Source organism: Patagioenas fasciata, chromosome 4 (assembly GCF_037038585.1).
Source record: "Patagioenas fasciata isolate bPatFas1 chromosome 4, bPatFas1.hap1, whole genome shotgun sequence".
NCBI lineage: Eukaryota > Metazoa > Chordata > Aves > Columbiformes > Columbidae > Patagioenas > Patagioenas fasciata.
In genome coordinates, this window is record NC_092523.1 from 53,267,352 (window position 1) to 53,284,113 (window position 16,762).

General features: G+C 48.3%; 1 protein-coding gene across 32 annotated transcripts in view; it reads right to left on the bottom strand.

Annotated features, from left to right (window-relative positions):
* Positions 1–14,760, bottom strand: part of ADGRL3 (adhesion G protein-coupled receptor L3) — a 384,288-nt gene extending 369,528 nt beyond the window's left edge. For 9 of the 32 annotated variants that reach the window (XM_071807883.1, XM_071807877.1, XM_071807875.1 and 6 more), the window contains exon 1: positions 13,647–14,757. The gene's annotated coding sequence lies outside the window, so the exon portion shown is untranslated. The other 23 variants (XM_071807856.1, XM_071807869.1, XM_071807862.1 and 20 more) reach the window with 7 other exon arrangements.
* Between the last annotated feature and the right edge of the window lie 2,002 nt (positions 14,761–16,762).

A 16,762-nucleotide genomic window follows, 5' to 3' on the forward strand; every position in this document is an offset into this window, starting at 1 on the left:
AGTGCAGTCTGGATGAACGAGCAGTGAGGTGGACTGCAAACTGGCTGAAGGAAAGAAGCCAGAGAGTCGTGGTCAATGGGGTAGAGAGTAGTTGGAGCCTGTATCTAGTGGAGTGCCTCAGGGGTCAGTACTGAGGCCTGTATTATTCAACATATTCATCAATGATTTGGATGAGCGAATAGAGTGTACTATCAGCAAGTCTGCTGATGACACAAAGCTGGGAAGAGTGGCTGATATGCCAGAAGGCTGTGCTGCCATCCAGCAAGACCTGGACAGGTTGGAGAGATGGGCAGGGAAAAATTTAATTAAACAGAACAAGGGCAAGTGTAGAGTCTTGCATCTGGGCAGGAACAACCCCAGGTTCCAGTATAAGTTGGGGAATGACCTATTAGAAAGTAGTGTAGGGGAAAGGGACCTGGGGGTCCTGGTGGACAGCAGGATGACCATGAGCCAGCACTGTGCTCTTGTGGCCAGGAAGGCCAATGGCATCCTGGGGTGGTGAGTAGGTTGAGAGAGGTCCTCCTCCCCCTCTACTCTGCCCTGGTGAGACCCCATCTGGAATATTGTGTCCAGTTCTGGGCCCCTCAATTCAAGAAGGACAGGGAACTGATGGAGAGTCCAGCGTAGGGCAGCAAAGATGATTAAGGGAGTGGAGCATCTCCCTTATGAGGAAAGGCTGAGGGAGCTGGATCTCTTTAGTTTGGAGAAGAGGAGACTGAGGGGTGACCTTATTAATGTTCACAGATATATAAAGGGTGAGTGTCACAAGGATGGAGCCAGGCTCTTCTCAGTGACAACCAATGACAGGACAAGGAGTAATGGGTACTAACTGGAACACAGGAGGTTCCACTTAAATTTGAGAAGAAACTTCTTCTCAGCGAGGGTGACAGAACACTGGAACAGGTTGCCCAGGGAGGTTGTGGAGTCTCCTACTCTGGAGACATTCAAGAACTGCCTGGACACCTTCCTGTGTAACCTCATCTGGGTGTTCCTGCTTCAGCAGTGGGATTGGACTAGAAGATCTTTTGAGGTCACTTCCAATCCCTAACATTCTGTGATTCTGTGACTCATGACCTGGCACCTCAGCATATCATTAATGCGTGGAGCTCACATCTTCTCCTGACTCATGTAAGAGAAGGCTTTGGATTTACTTCTAGAAGGAGAAATCACTTAATCGTGATCTAACCTGATGTGAAGATGGCTGCTGCACAATGCAAGGGAGCACCAGAACGTGTGGGAATTAATCAAAATGTGCTTTTGCAGCAGAGGCACTCGGGACTCCTTCCATTCAAAGGCAAATTTCCTACATATATATCTATATCTATATGAAAAAGGCCTCTTTTGCCCAGGAAGACTAAGCCTCTCAGAAAATTCACATCTCTCACCCTCAGATACCACCACAGCATATGCTTATAAGTCCACAATTTAAAAAAAAAAAATTAGAAAATACCTTTTTCAGGTATTAATGTTCCTACTCAGTTTCACCTTGGGAAAAGCGGGGTGTCCAACCACATGTGAACAGCTGAAAATCATGTGCAGTCCACATGTTCAGTGAAATCTTATCCCTGTGAGCTGTATGGAAAACTGTTTTGTTGGAAAAACAGATACATATAACTGCATCTCTGATAATGCTTCAAAACTGGAGGTGCCATTTAGGGTTATTTTTTACCTGGTGGAAGGTCTCAGGGTGCTGTGCCTAATAAGAAAGCACTGTGCTTCCAATGACCAAAAAAAACACAAACAAAAACCTAAATCCCAAAAGAAAACCTACCACAAAGAAGATGAGCATATTTACCTATCATCATAGATTTCCTCATGACTCACGCAGTACAAAAGGTGAAAGTCCTGCAGTAAAGCCTTCCTTAGGCACGGACCAGCTTCCTTTCCTCAGTCCCACTGGTTTGATGGGACTATTATGAACCAAAGAACTGCCTAAGGACATCAGCACTGACCTCAAGAGTCAACTACCATGCTGACACATCTGTTGTTTGGGGATTTTTGGTCTCTTTTTTCCATTTCCAGAAAATCTAAGCATCTTAAAAGCTCTAGCTAAAGGATAAGATTATCACACAGAGCTCGATGTGTGCTTGCATCACTTGATATGCCAAACACTATGCCAACAGAAATGCCCCAAAGCACGCAAAGCTTGGCCCAATCACCACTCTTGGCTGAACAATGGCCTGATTCTGCAACATACAATAATTTCCCTAAATATATATCCTGTTCTCACTCCTCTGCACTTGTCTTATCTTTTCCCTCCAATCACATTGCAACTCCCTATACCAAAAAAAAAAAAAAAAACACCACAAAAAAACCCAAAACCCAAACCCCAAAACACATTGCATAGCTACCTCACTGTCACATCTATTATTCAAGAAAGGTCCCATTAAATAAATGTCTGTTCAGAGGCTCTAAACAAATTTCATTTCTGAACACCAGTGTCTGCAGCCCAGCGGGCCATTTCACCAAGATAAGATCACACATTTAATCAAATGCTTCAAAAAAGAAATACACACCGAGTTTGCTTAATAACATCAAATAATAAAAGTGCAGTGCTGGCAGCATACTAATGTTTAGTGCTATTTCTTCTTAGAGGGCTGTCTCAATAGTCAAGGTCAACTGTACATGGGATTTCTTCCAATTAGGGTTTCTGGTAAAGGCTAGACGTGCTTACTCTCACCACTTAACCATGGTTTTCCCTAAAATAAAGACATCTCTCTTTCATTTTAAATTAAATCATTGCAGTATCCCACCCAAGTGTGACAGACAAAACTGCATAACACTGCTAATTCAATAGAGAACGTAAATGAAAGACAACAAAACCCACAGCTTTTGCGGTCAGCAAGGAACCACCCACATGAATGTCTATGGTATAAAAGGAAAACTGATCTACAGAAAAAAAAGGAAAACTGATTTACAGGGGGGAAAAAAAAAACCACCCAAAACATGATTATCTGCTCAGTGTTTGACTAGGGCTCCTACTGCAGCTCGGTGGAGTTATTTGAATTAGGAATGAGGAGTGGACTTGGCACTCCTGGGTCAACATATACTTTGCCATTTATTTTATTGTAGTAATACGAGCAGAAACTAGCTCAAGAAACAGCATTACATTACTACAACTGCACAATACATCTATATTACTACCAACCAGATTTCCACAGTACTCATCACTAAACTTGCCTATTACCTTAGCTATTTATTTATTTGAGCCTCCAGCTTGACCACGACAACTACTGCTGGAATAGCCTTTGCCTCCAAATTACAAGAACTTAGGAGGAGCCCCAGACCCTCACTGTGCTCAAGCTCACAGCTTCAAAAGGGTCAGACAAAAGCTGGTATCCTCATCCTTACAGGCTGCCCCACGAGTTATGCTAGACTGCCCTTTGTTCACACGGGACAAGAGAGTGATTGAGTGGAAATGCACTGGAGAAGACAACCCCCCATCTGCTTGCTCCCAAAGCTGGAGGAGGCCAATGGCAAGGCAGCTCTTAGATATATTCCCCCACCACATCCTTTCTCCCTGCCACAAATGTCTCCATAAACACTTCTATAGACATAACAAAGGTCCAGATTCTCCCCTAGAATGGGAAAATCACAACTTTTTAGCTTAGGTTGGCATGAACAACTACTTGAGTCTACAGGTAAATATCTTTCTACAGGTCTTCATGAGTTTCACCCAATGTCTTGGCCTCAATGCAAAGACAGAGCTGCTCAGGTGTGAATACCCTCAGTGATGTGCACCTCTATTTTTCATCAAATCAAGGATATCTGCACAGGTGTAATAATTCCCTTGTCGTACCTTAGCCTCCCTTTGGAAAATGAGCAATATTAGAGGGAGAAGCGCTCCTCACTCCCATCTAACAGCATCACACAAACTATAGAAAGACTCACTGCCAATTGGTGACCTACTTCAGGAGATCTATAAAGTGCATTACAATTGTACTTGCAGATCACTTGTCAAAAGGTCATGAGCTTTCACTCTATGCAGCATAATCGCTGTATTTCAAATACCCATCAGGATGAATTTTACACAAGGAGACATGCATCAGTTTGGAGTGCTACCAAAGAAAGCACTGATTATAATATTACTGACTCCTTTAAAAATAAGGGCACACAGCCCTTCCACACACCTGCATCCATTAAAAATAATCCAAAAACTACATTTTCTTGAAGAAGTCTGTGCTGTGGAAGTTGCAAGTGCTGTAGTCACATCGTAATTTCCCTTGGAAGCTAGGCAGGATATATATACCGCATTTCCAAATGATTAAAAGCCTTGACTGCAAAATCCTAAATCTGAAGGAATAACACTTTAGATCACATGCAGACTTCCAATAAAGTTGGGCTGAGGAGGAGTGTCCAATATAGCAATTGGTGTAATGCTGGAAAAAAGAACCGCTGTTTTCTGGATAAGCCAGATACCTCCAGATAGTCCTCAAGTAAAAAGTAATTCAGGACAGAATCCAAAAGCCTTTTGTTTCTGGGGGGAAAAAAGGAACGGGGATAGAGAGGGAAAAAACTAAAAAATTAAAAAGACGTAAAAATGCGTAGACAAATGTGGCAAACAAGGATTCGCATTACATGGTAGATATTTCTGGATACAAAATCTGCAGCATACATCTTCCTAAAAAGGAAAAAAAACCCCAACAAAACAAAAAAAACCTGGCCCCTTAGAACTGGGCAACAGGAATTTGCACCATTTCAAAACGATGTGTCAATCACTCACACAAGGGAAGGTAGTGGGAAAGAAAAGGAGTTAAGGTGATCTCTGCAACTCTCCTCAACTCTCTCCAACAGTGAAACCTATTTAAAGAGATGGCTATGATGGGTGCTTTTCTTTTTTCTTTCTCCTAGCAATCTGGGGGGGAAAAGAGAGGGGGAAGGGGGGGGGGAAGAGAGGGGGAAGGGGGGGGGGGAAGAGAGGGGGAAGGGGGGGGGGGAAGAGAGGGGGAAGGGGGGGGGGGAAGAGAGGGGGAAGGGGGGGGGGGAAGAGAGGGGGAAGGGGGGGGGGGAAGAGAGGGGGAAGGGGGGGGGGGAAGAGAGGGGGAAGGGGGGGGGGGAAGAGAGGGGGAAGGGGGGGGGGGAAGAGAGGGGGAAGGGGGGGGGGGAAGAGAGGGGGAAGGGGGGGGGGAAGAGAGGGGGAAGGGGGGGGGGGAAGAGAGGGGGAAGGGGGGGGGGAAGAGAGGGGGAAGGGGGGGGGGGAAGAGAGGGGGAAGGGGGGGGGGGAAGAGAGGGGGAAGGGGGGGGGGGAAGAGAGGGGGAAGGGGGGGGGGGAAGAGAGGGGGAAGGGGGGGGGGGAAGAGAGGGGGAAGGGGGGGGGGGAAGAGAGGGGGAAGGGGGGGGGGGAAGAGAGGGGGAAGGGGGGGGGGGAAGAGAGGGGGAAGGGGGGGGGGAAGAGAGGGGGAAGGGGGGGGGAAGAGAGGGGGAAGGGGGGGGGGAAGAGAGGGGGAAGGGGGGGGGGGAAGAGAGGGGGAAGGGGGGGGGGAAGAGAGGGGGAAGGGGGGGGGGGAAGAGAGGGGGAAGGGGGGGGGGAAGAGAGGGGGAAGGGGGGGGGAAGAGAGGGGGAAGGGGGGGGGAAGAGAGGGGGAAGGGGGGGGGAAGAGAGGGGGAAGGGGGGGGGAAGAGAGGGGGAAGGGGGGGGGAAGAGAGGGGGAAGGGGGGAGGAAGAGAGGGGGAAGGGGGGAGGAAGAGAGGGGGAAGGGGGGAGGAAGAGAGGGGGAAGGGGGGAGGAAGAGAGGGGGAAGGGGGGAGGAAGAGAGGGGGAAGGGGGGAGGAAGAGAGGGGGAAGGGGGGAGGAAGAGAGGGGGAAGGGGGGAGGAAGAGAGGGGGAAGGGGGGAGGAAGAGAGGGGGAAGGGGGGAGGAAGAGAGGGGAAGGGTGAGGAGAAGAGGGGGGATGGGGAGGAGGAAGAGAGGGGGAAGGGGGGAGGAAGAGAGGGGGAAGGGGGGAGAAGAGGAGGGGGAAGGGGGAGAAGAGGGGGGGAAGGGGGAGGAAGGGGAGGGGGAAGGGGGAGGAAGGGGGGGGGGGAAGGGGAGGAAGGGGGGGGAAGGGGGAGGAAGGGGGTGGGGGAAAGGGGAGGAAGGGGGGGGAAGGTGTGGGGGATGGGGGGGGGGAGGGGGGGGGGGAAGGGGGGGGGAAGTGGTGGGGAAGGGGGGGGAGGGGGGGGAAGGGGGGAAGGGGGGGGAAGGGGGGGGAAGGGGGGGGAAGGGGGGGGAAGGGGGGGAAGGGGGGGGAAGGGGGGGGAGGGGGGGGGAAGGGGGGGAAGGGGGTGGAAGTGTGGGGGGGATGTGGGGGGAAGGGGGGGTTGTTGGTTGGGGGTGAAGGGGGGTTGGTTGAAGGGGGTGGAATGGGGGGAAGGGGGGGGAAGGGGGGGGAAGGGGGGGGAAGGGGGGGGAAGGGGGAGGAAGGGGGGGGAAGGGGGAGGAAGGGGGGGGATTGGGGAGGAAGGTGGGGGGAAGGGGGGGGAAGGGGGGGGAAGGGGGGGGAAGGGTTGGGGGAAGAGAGGGGGAAAAGAGGGGGGGAAGAGGTGAGGGGAAAGAGGGGGGGAAGAGAGGGGGAAAAGAGGGGGAAAAGAGGGGGAAAAGAGGGGGGGAAGAGAGGGGGAAGAGAGGGGGAAGAGAGGGGGAAGCGGGGGGGAAAAGAGAGGGCGAAGCGGGGGGGAAAAGAGAGGGCGAAGCGGGGGGGGAAAGAGAGGGCGAAGCGGGGGGGAAAAGAGAGGGCGAAGCGGGGGGAAAAGAGAGGGCGAAGCGGGGGGAAAAGAGAGGGCGAAGCGGGGGGAAAAGAGAGGGCGAAGCGGGGGGAAATGAAAATACAGGAAAAAAATAAAGAGTAATTTTTTTAAATAAAACGAGCTATTGAAAAATCTCTTTACAGGGTCAGCTGTCACTGGAATGCATTGCACTGTTCAGGTTACCCACCCATGCAGAACATCAAAAACTGGGCTCAGGTCCCTCCCCTATTCTCTTGGGCTTAAGCCTGGGCCAGGTTTGTGAGGCAGCACTGAGCAACAAGGCAGGACTCTGCCTCTGCTGGGCTTGGGAACAGCAATACCTGCCCTTCTAACAGAACTGGTGTGATTCTTCTTTTTCCTCCTGGCATCCTCCAGCACAACACACCGAGTACATTAGAAAAACAGAAAGTCAACAGCTACACAGCTCCTGGTGCTGGGCTCATCTGAGCTAAATGCAGCACAAAGTTAGCTGGTATGCTTCTCTAACATACCCTACTCCTTGCTTGAAGGAAAATGTTAACATCCCCAAGAAAGCTGCAAACAACACTTCTGCAACACAACTTCTTGCTTCTCTTCTGTACTCTGAGGGCAGTGAAAACAAAAATGCATTAAGGCAGGCTTGGGATCAGCAACTTCAGAATGGAAAGAGGCTGCTACAACAAACCATCAAGGACCAACACCAGCTCCGATAAAATACATGGTTGCTCAGAGTATCTGAAAACGTGGTTGTTTTATTTTGGTGTTGGACTACTAACCTAGCAGCTCAAGTAAAATTTTAAAACTGCAGGTCCACACACAAGTATTTTGTTATTGTCCATCACTGCACCTACATCTCGAGAACACAAAAAGAATCAGAAAATCGACAGGGAGAGGAATTTTTCCAGTGACAGAATTTTAAAAACTTCCATGCATCAGAATCAACATTTCACAAATAAAACCTATGTATGCACACATGCAGACATAGAGATGCAGGTAAGTATGTTTTCGGCATAGGTGCAATTCTTAGATACCTCTTTTTCACTTCCTCAAGCTTAATAACAAAATCAAAACTGTGTCTGTTCCCCAAAAGATCATAATTTAAGTAGATATATGTGTGCATATAACAAATGGATGCACTAAGACTGCATTAGTCAGAATGCTCCTATCCCTCTAATTTTAAACTGTGCCCATTTATACAGCATCCTCACTTCTGTAATCAGGTTCTTGCTTCCCATGGAGTGGGAAAGGTTAAGAGCATTAACAGAGAAGGGACTTACCATATAATAAAAACTCAGGTGGATTGCACGCAATGACTATTACAAGTGAACTACTTGTCATTGGTCCCAGGTTTAGCCCAGATCTCTTTTCAGAAAAGCACTGTTCAGCACTGGCACCTTTGCCCACAACTTTATAGTAGAGCAACGCACGATTACATTTTAAGTGCCACTTCTAGAAAAGCAAAAATAGTCCTATTTCACTTCATTTTAACTTTGCATTGCTGCATTCACGTTGATCCTTTGTACTTACGACATTTCCCTGTAAGTTTCAGAAATGCACAGCTCCCTTGTGAAGTTCAAAATCAATTACCTTACCTGGTATAAATCAATGCAACTGCAATCAAGTCAGTGAAGCTATTACAATTAATAGTAGCAAAGCTATGATCCAACCTACTCAAAACACAGTGCAAAAAATTGCAAAGCTGTACCCCGTCAGGTATCCACTGCAATGAATTGCAGTTGTGCCACAGACTGCTGAAGCATCAGGTTTACAACCACTGAAACAATTCTCATGTAATTACTCAGATGTGGACTTACGTGCTTTAAAAATAAATTAAATCCTGGTAGCATGAAGCCAAATGTCAATGGTTGCTGTGTAAAAGTTTACTACTACAGAGTATGTAACTTCATATTGCCTAATTAGGACAGCTTCCAAACATTTCTTTGCTTCCCTCAGAATAGTACCTATTTCATCACCCTTGAAACCAAAAGATGTCAAGTCTCAGAATATCTTAATTCTATTTTTTTTACTATTTTCATAAGCAGATTTTAGAAGCATGCAGAGATTTCAGGTCTTCACCTGCATACACAGCTTTGTTCAGCCTGAAATGGCCCCTCTGGCAAAGGCATTACAACACAATTAGTAGAAACATAATGCTGAAAGCAGGGAAACATTTTAAAAAAATACCACATCTAAGATTCTGGAGCATATTTTGAAAAGATACAACATCCAAGATTCTTGAGCATTGCCTCTGTCATGGGGAAGCCAATGGAAGCACTCCATCAACTACAACAGGAACCCCATCACAGATACAGCAATATCTCTCTTGGATAGGAGTGGGGCTCAAGAGGTAGAGATGAAAGGTTTAAAGAGTAAGCAAAGAAGGAGAAAAAAAAAATCACTTAAAAATACTTTAGTTCTCATTTCTCTGCCAGAGGAAAACAGGTTTCAGACAGGTCAGAGAACAAATCCATGTTGAACACTGCTTAGCAGTAGTCCAGAACATTATTAAAATGAATTTTTTATTGCCAGAAAAGACTGGCTACCTTGCTACAGCTACAGATGCTTGGTGCAATGACTGATAAACACATCTGCATTATGGGCGAGATCAGAAAGCTCTCTGAAAAGGCTGCTGAAGTTATATAGTCAAGGGGTCTTTAGAGAAGTTGTCTCAAAAATTAATGCTGAGCTCACACTCAGGATATACATGTATTTCAGACCTCACTGTAGAGATTATCTCATGAAGAACAAAAAGCAAGCATTACGCTGCAAGCTTGGAAGCTAAAAACATGCGGTGGGATAACGTCTTAGCATCACATCACAGATTTGAGTAGGAGGTGGTTTCCTTGCCATTAAAATGTCTGAGAATTAAATGGAGATGCATAAAAGTAAGCTCCTCCTTCTACTTCAGCAGCCTGCTCCAGGAGCTTCTGCTGGGATGGTGGGATCAGGGAGTGCTGGAGCATCTCAGCACCTACAAAAACAAGGACATAGCCACACACATCTCAAGCAAGTGACTAAAGAGCCTGACAGGAAGTGCTGGTGACAATCCTAATGAAGGTTTGCCAGGGTAGATGTGACCCCAGCAGATGACACAGTCTGAGGCCAACCTGTCAGATCACCTTGCCTAGGGTAGTTATAATCCTACAAATACCCCAGGGCAGAGGGAACAGTAAGAAACAACATTTTCTTACATTTTCCTATAGACACTTGAAAGCATTGCCTATAGATATAGCAGAGACTGAAGCATGTATGTGCATTCAAAATTATTCAGTTTGGAGCATTTCTAAGTAATTCACATCTGAGCAGGAAGGTACCCATTGAATGAGAAAGGGACCAGCAGGGAAGAACTGGGAGTCCACATGAACTACGATATCAACAAATGTTCATCAAGTGCATCGCACCCCAAAATGCAGCCCATCATCAAAAGTGGCAGGAAAACACACTTTTGTTTTCCAGAGCTGTCCTGGTCTCCCAGCATTGCCTGAGCAATCCATTAATATTGTGACGCCTAGCTCTCAGAGCAGTATCATCACCGCTCCAAAATAATAATTCTGGAGTTGTTCTTCCAAACCTCTCTTGGGAAGTGCAAGAATTGTCTAAGGAGTAAGAAATTTTCTCAAAAATAATTTCAATCACAGCATTGGGCTGTTTCCAGAATCACCAAGTAAGATATTAAAAAACAAACAAACAAACAAACAAAAAACCACACAAAAACCCCCAACTTATTTAAAGCATAAAAAGTCTAGTGCACATCCTTCATGTTTTAACTCTCCCCTGATCCAATCTTGCTCCCGGAATTCCACCTCTTTCATCAATCTTCAGTCAATCCTTTATACTGTGTCACACACAAAATAGTTTCCTAGTCAATCTACACCAGTCCCAACACTATTAGTATTAAAATTTGTAATAATAAATCACCCGTTCCCAGGACAACTCCATTTACATAGACTTCACTCTCTTGCGTTCATCTCATTTACTTGTGTTGATGATGCATACACTCATGCTCTGAATGTGAAAAAACCCCGTCGGCAGCACTGAGCTCTCCAAACGATGTGCTGACCAAGGCTAAAGGTCATGTATATTCCTCTCCAGTCCTGGCAGATAATTCTTGCCTCTAAATCTTTATTTATTTGTTTTCACAGCAGGCTTGTGATGCTGGGCTGGCTGGATGCACACACCTGCATCGTCACCTACAAACCTGCTGGCATTTCCCTCCAAGCCGTTAAAGGGCATGGGTGGGCAGGCTGATTTTTTCCTTCTTCCCACAGCACAAAACAAAAAGTCCCTTCTGCAATTAACACCGGGATAAGCAAGTCAAGTGTCTCTGCCACGTCAACCCTGGCAGGGAAGGACACAGTCCCCACGGCATCCCAACCTGCGGGATGTGCAGCTGAGCACCAGCTGCGGCAAACAAAGGAGGGAGACCAACCTGGCAGGCACTGGGGGATGAATTTCTGAGGCTGAGACACAAGCTGCTCCATCAGAAGCCGAGAACCCAGCTCCTGCTTTTGTCTGGCAAATCATCCTAGCATGGACTTGCTAGCCTTCAACTTAATAAATACCATTAAAACCTCACTGCCCTACAAAGCAGGGCTTGGTGTCTTGACTGTCATCAATCTGCACTGCCATGGAGCTTGCTCTGGAATTAAATGCATAATTGAATATATCCTCACCTAACAGCCCCCAAAAGAAAAGGGAAAACTTACATTTTATTGAATAATAGAAATAATGTGGAACGCAGGGGCCAACACCAGCTTTATAAAAACTTCAGTTCTTTTTGGAAAGAGACCCACCAGAGATCTGTATCCACCTTACTTTTTGCTAGCAGGTAACAAGACAGTCACTTGGTAGTAAACCAAGCCTAAATAAGGAAAAGGTACTCCTAAGGAGCTGGAACAGGAGCGGCCTCAACCACAACAAGGGGGACTGACTCCTGCCATCTGAGACAACTTGTTTTACCTTTAGGAAAAAAAAAAAAAAAAAAAAAGCAGCTTTGTGGTGAAGCCCTAACCTGAACTTTGCCACCCACCATGAGCAGGGGCACATGAATTTTCTTCTCTTCCCAGTCTGGTATTCTTAAGTGACGACTGCAGACTTCTGACAGCAGCCTCTTTCAACCTGCAACACCTGGCTTACCCCCATAAAATAACTCAGTGGAAGGATTTTTCCTAATGAATACACAGTAGAAGTCTGTTCATATCGCAAACCCTTGGAAATTATGATAAATGAGCTCTACAAAGCACATACTACTACTCAATACCAAGCAGGCAGCACTGGCTGTGCTCTTTAAGAGACAGCATTCCACAATGAAAATTGAATTTATTTATTTTTAACTCCACAGAATATTTTTTTTTTCTGGTCAGCTTTGAAAATCTTGATCCAACGCTCTTGAATAATCAGTGCTATAATATAGAAAGAAGCTGCAACTAACAGACTACGTATCTGCCTTGCATCAAGATACAGATGGCATTTTTCACCCTTTTTTTTTTTTTTTTGGCATCTCAGCTTCCTCCTAAGCAGCTAGCTGCCTGAAACCACGACTGGGAGAGTGGAAAATGCTAATACCTCCTAATGAGTGACCTAAACAGGAAAGTGAATACAACAGACATGGGTTGTTTTGGCTAAATCCATGAATGTTACAGTGACAAGCAGACAACAATCCATAGCTTTTGGCCCTATACAAGTTGTTTTAACCACTGCAGAGAAGCATCACACACCGATCAGGAAAGGGAGAGAAATAGAGGCTCCTTTCTACCTCTCCATCCGTCCTGTGAAACCAAACATCTGCTTATCTTTAGGGGGAAAATAAATAAATAAATAAATGCACCAAGGGCGCATGTTTTTCCTATCAACAACTCTAGACACAGCAATAATTAGACCCAGCCCTTGAAGGCAATCCCCCTGGGTACCCAGGGTAGATTGCTGGGGCACTGTACCCACATCTTCTTTGGTGATAACGGGTACCAGCTGGAGGTAGGCTCCTCAGACTGGGAAAACATGAAGGGCTGCTCTCTGGCTCATAGCAGGGACTGAGCATCAGCCTTGCCACCATATTTTCAACTTAAACAGTCAAAAGATGATTGCAAGGGGAAAAAGCAAATAAGTAATTAGGCAAGCAAATAAACCAAGAGCTCAGAAACAGAAGGCAGGGGAGGAAGCAATGTTCTTCCTCTAGACATACATACCAGTCCCTCTTCCTCAAAAATCCCCCTGACAAATTCCAGCCCTATGCTGTTACAGCCGGCAAACACGATCTGCCAGGCAGGAGGTGGGAAGCTCATAACATCTTTAGCAATGCATCCACCTGGACCATACATTTCCCTCTCCCGCTGCAAGGAAAGAGAAGCTTGCACCTACCTGTAACCTGGATGCAGACCCTACCACCCCACAGCCACGCACATGTAGCCCCCAGTGCAATCCCCCCAAATTGGCAACATCCCCACCCATGTCCCCTATCCACACTCCTGCCATCCAGGAAAGCGGTTGTTTCTTGAGGCAGCCTTCAGAAATTCAATAGAAACACAGATCCACAAAGCCATGGGGTGGAGGTATATATATGAAACTCGGAAATTTCTTATGGTAACACCAACAAACCCACCATCCTTCCAATGAAAAACAGAAAGGAGAGCAAGAACAAAACCTATCTGCCTTCGACACCCTGGTTGTCTATGGTCAAAGCCAGCTGGAGCCTACCAAGCATTTCCCAACTAACAGCATCCCCCTGCTCCCACTGTCCCCCCCACCCCAGCATGCAGTCCCAGAGACTCCCCCTTGTTACCTGGAGGATCCAGCCCCCCTGAAGTTAAAAACTATCCGTATTATGAAAATAATTCAATCCAAGCGTGCACCCAGCACCCTTCAGCCCAGTGCAACCAGGCAAGGGTGGCACTAACGGGCAGGTAAGGGTTGGTGAGCATCCATCCATCCGTTGGGTTAGTTACCTTTAGTCACCTCCGGCTCCTGAGATGCAAGTCCCCATCAGTTCCTCAACAACCTGCAGCAAGGAGCTGCTGCCACAATCCAGCCATTAAAACCAGGAAAAAGGAGGGGGGGGAGGTGTGATTGGAAGTAGACCTGGCCACAGTATCAAAGCCCCCCAGCCAGGAGGAAAAGGGGAGGATGGGTGAGACGCAAGCAACGTCCTTCGAGGAAAGAAAAAAAAAAATTTAAAAAAAGAAAAAAAAAAAAGTCTCTCCTTTGCTGCCGTGTTCTTCTGCTACACAAGCTCCCTCCCAGAGAACAGAGGGTGTGTGGGGATGGGGGAGGCGATCGCTCGCTCCTCTCGCCCCCCCGTTGTCGCCGACCCCTTCTGGACCAAAGCCCCGCTCCGATTTACCTCCTCCAGGTGGGCAACTTCAGACCAAGGTGATGTCTCCGGAGCCGGCACCCTCGGCCAGGCGAGTCGTATGCGGCAGAGTCATCGCCTGGTGCTGCTGCCGCTGCTGCTGGGGAAGAACCGTCACTGCCGAAGAAACCACCAAAAAAAAAAGATACAAGGGAGAGAAATCTTCCACCATCCCCCTTTTCCTTCTCCAGCACCAGCCGCTCTTCGCATCCGCTCCCCTGCCCGCGGCCCCTCGCTCCGCCGGGGCTGGGGGACACAAAGGGGCCCGCGCAGGGGCGGGAGGGCGGGTGGTCTTCAGCCCCCCGGGATCCGCCGGCACCCCGGTTCCTTCCTCCTTCTCCTCCCGCTGCGGACACCTCCAGCTCCGGCGCGGGCGGGCGGGGGGCGGTTCCGCGGGCGCGGAGCTGGGGGCGGCTCCGCGGGCGCGCCCCGCGCGGTGCCTAGCGGGGGCGGGGGGGGCCCATGGCCGCGGGCGGGCGGCCGCGCCGACACGGCTCGGCACCGCGCGCACACACACACGCGGGGTGGAGGTGGAGCAGCTCCGGGACGGCGGGACCCGCAGCACCCGCGTCCCCCGCAGGGCCCGGCGAGAAGGAGGAGGCAGCGCTACTGCCCTGCCCGGCGGCGGCCCCACGGAGCCGGGCAGGCGGCGAGCCGAGAGGCGGGGGAGCGGCGAGAGCCCGGATCTGCGTTGCGTGGACGCGGGCTCCACCTAGCAGCCGGCTCCGCGTCGGCTCCTGCCGCGCCGCGCCGCGCCGCGCCGCCCTCCCTCCTCGGCCGGCAGCCACCACCTGCCCCGGCCGCCCCCGCCATAAAGGTTCCCCCACCTCCCGATTGGCCGCTCTCCCCATTGCTCTCCTCCGAGACAGCCAATCACAGCCTGCCTTTCCGGTACAGAACCGTTCCACGCTGGCTTCCCCACCTCTTTGATTGGCCAATGGTCCCCAACCAAGCAGCCAATTGCAACTGGCCTTTCCAGCACAGACCCATTGCCTGCTGGTTTCCTCACCTCCCCATTGGCTGCTCTGCCTTTTGCTCCCTTCCCAGACAGCCAATCGCCACCTGTCTACCAGACACAGAGCCATTCCACGCTCATTTCCCCACCTCCTGATTGGCTGCACTGCCCATCGCTCCCCTCCCAGGCAGCCAATCTCAGCCAGGCTGTCAGGGGCAGACCCATTCCTTGCTCAATTCCCCATCTCCTGATTGGCCACTCGGCCTGATGTCCCCAACCAAACAGCCAATCACAGCCTGACACAAACCCTCTCACCACTGCCCAGCCTAGGGAGTGGGCTCTGGGCAGCCCTGCAGCAGCCCAGGTCCAGGGCAGGGAGAGAGGACCCTCAGGAAGGGGGGAAAAAATTAATGCCCTGATCTCTGGAGAGCCAGGGACAACTAGGACAAGGGACAAGAAATCTCCCTTTGGTTTAACGTTTGTGATCTTAAATACTTACAAGGGGCCTCTGGAAATAAACATGCTTGACTGGAACATGATAAACTTTTTTCTCCTAGACCCTGTTGGAGAGAAGGATCCAAGCAAATTGAGCTCTTCTAACTGGAAAAAAAAAATGCAGAGTTTTCCAATCACGTGAGCAATGACAGGCAGAACGTACCACGTTTTATACCAGTGACCACACTGGTTTGGGGAGATGCTGCTCTCTCAGCTTTGAATGTAAAACAAACAAACAAGCAATTTAAAAATAAAAATAAATTTAAAAAACAAACAAAACAAACAAACAAAACCAAAAACACAGCCCAACAAACTGTAGCCAAAAGAGCTGAGAGGTTCTGAAAGAGGCCACCCAGGCCACCCCAGATGAGAACTCTCTCCATTTATTATCCTGCCCAGATATTTCTTTCATGAGTTCTGAAGGATCTCCAATGACAGAACTGCACAAACCTTGTAGGATAGTTCTTTTCAGTGGGATAAAGGAATTAATCTTGCTTGCTAACTAGGATGGTGAGTCAGGAAAACACTCACATGTATTCCTAACTGCATCACTAGATAGACAGGCACAAAGGTATTTTGGGTTAAGAACTGCTATTCTGGATGCCCTGAGGTGCTGTGAAAAATTAAGACTGATAAACATACATGTTCTGTTTTCCCTATAACAAAATCAGGGCCCATCTCACCGACATCATAAAAATAAAGAAAGAATGGGAAGAATGTCTACTGGGGAATGTGGTGCTCCATCTTCAGGGAAGTCCTTCTCTGCAACAGCCCTTCTTCCAGGGGCCACATGGAGGAGGAAAAAAAAAATAAAATCACTAAAATCCCCAAATTTTTAATACTGCTTCTGCTGGGATGCTCAGAGAGATGAGATTCTCCAAGATATGGTTACCTCGCTGCTGACAGTCGCCATGCATGCTCTAGAATGAAAGAAAGCCTTACAAGTGGAAATTAGATATGCTATATATCTTTAAGCTTTGTTTTAATGCAGAGGTGAGAATGAAATCAATGTTTAGTCAGTGAGTGGGAAAAAGACAAAATACCACTGGGCTCAGAGTGTGATTTTTGGTATTTTTTTTTTCCTTTTCTTTCATAGCATCACATGTAATGAAGATGAAAATAACCCAGTGATTTGGGGTGGGGGGAGGCAAGGAAGAGATTCAGAAGGACAGCAGCCTGTCGCGCTATCATTGCTCATTAAAATTGTGCCTTGGGCTTAATGCTGTGAGCCAGCCCAGAAAAACTTAGAAACAGAAAAGTCA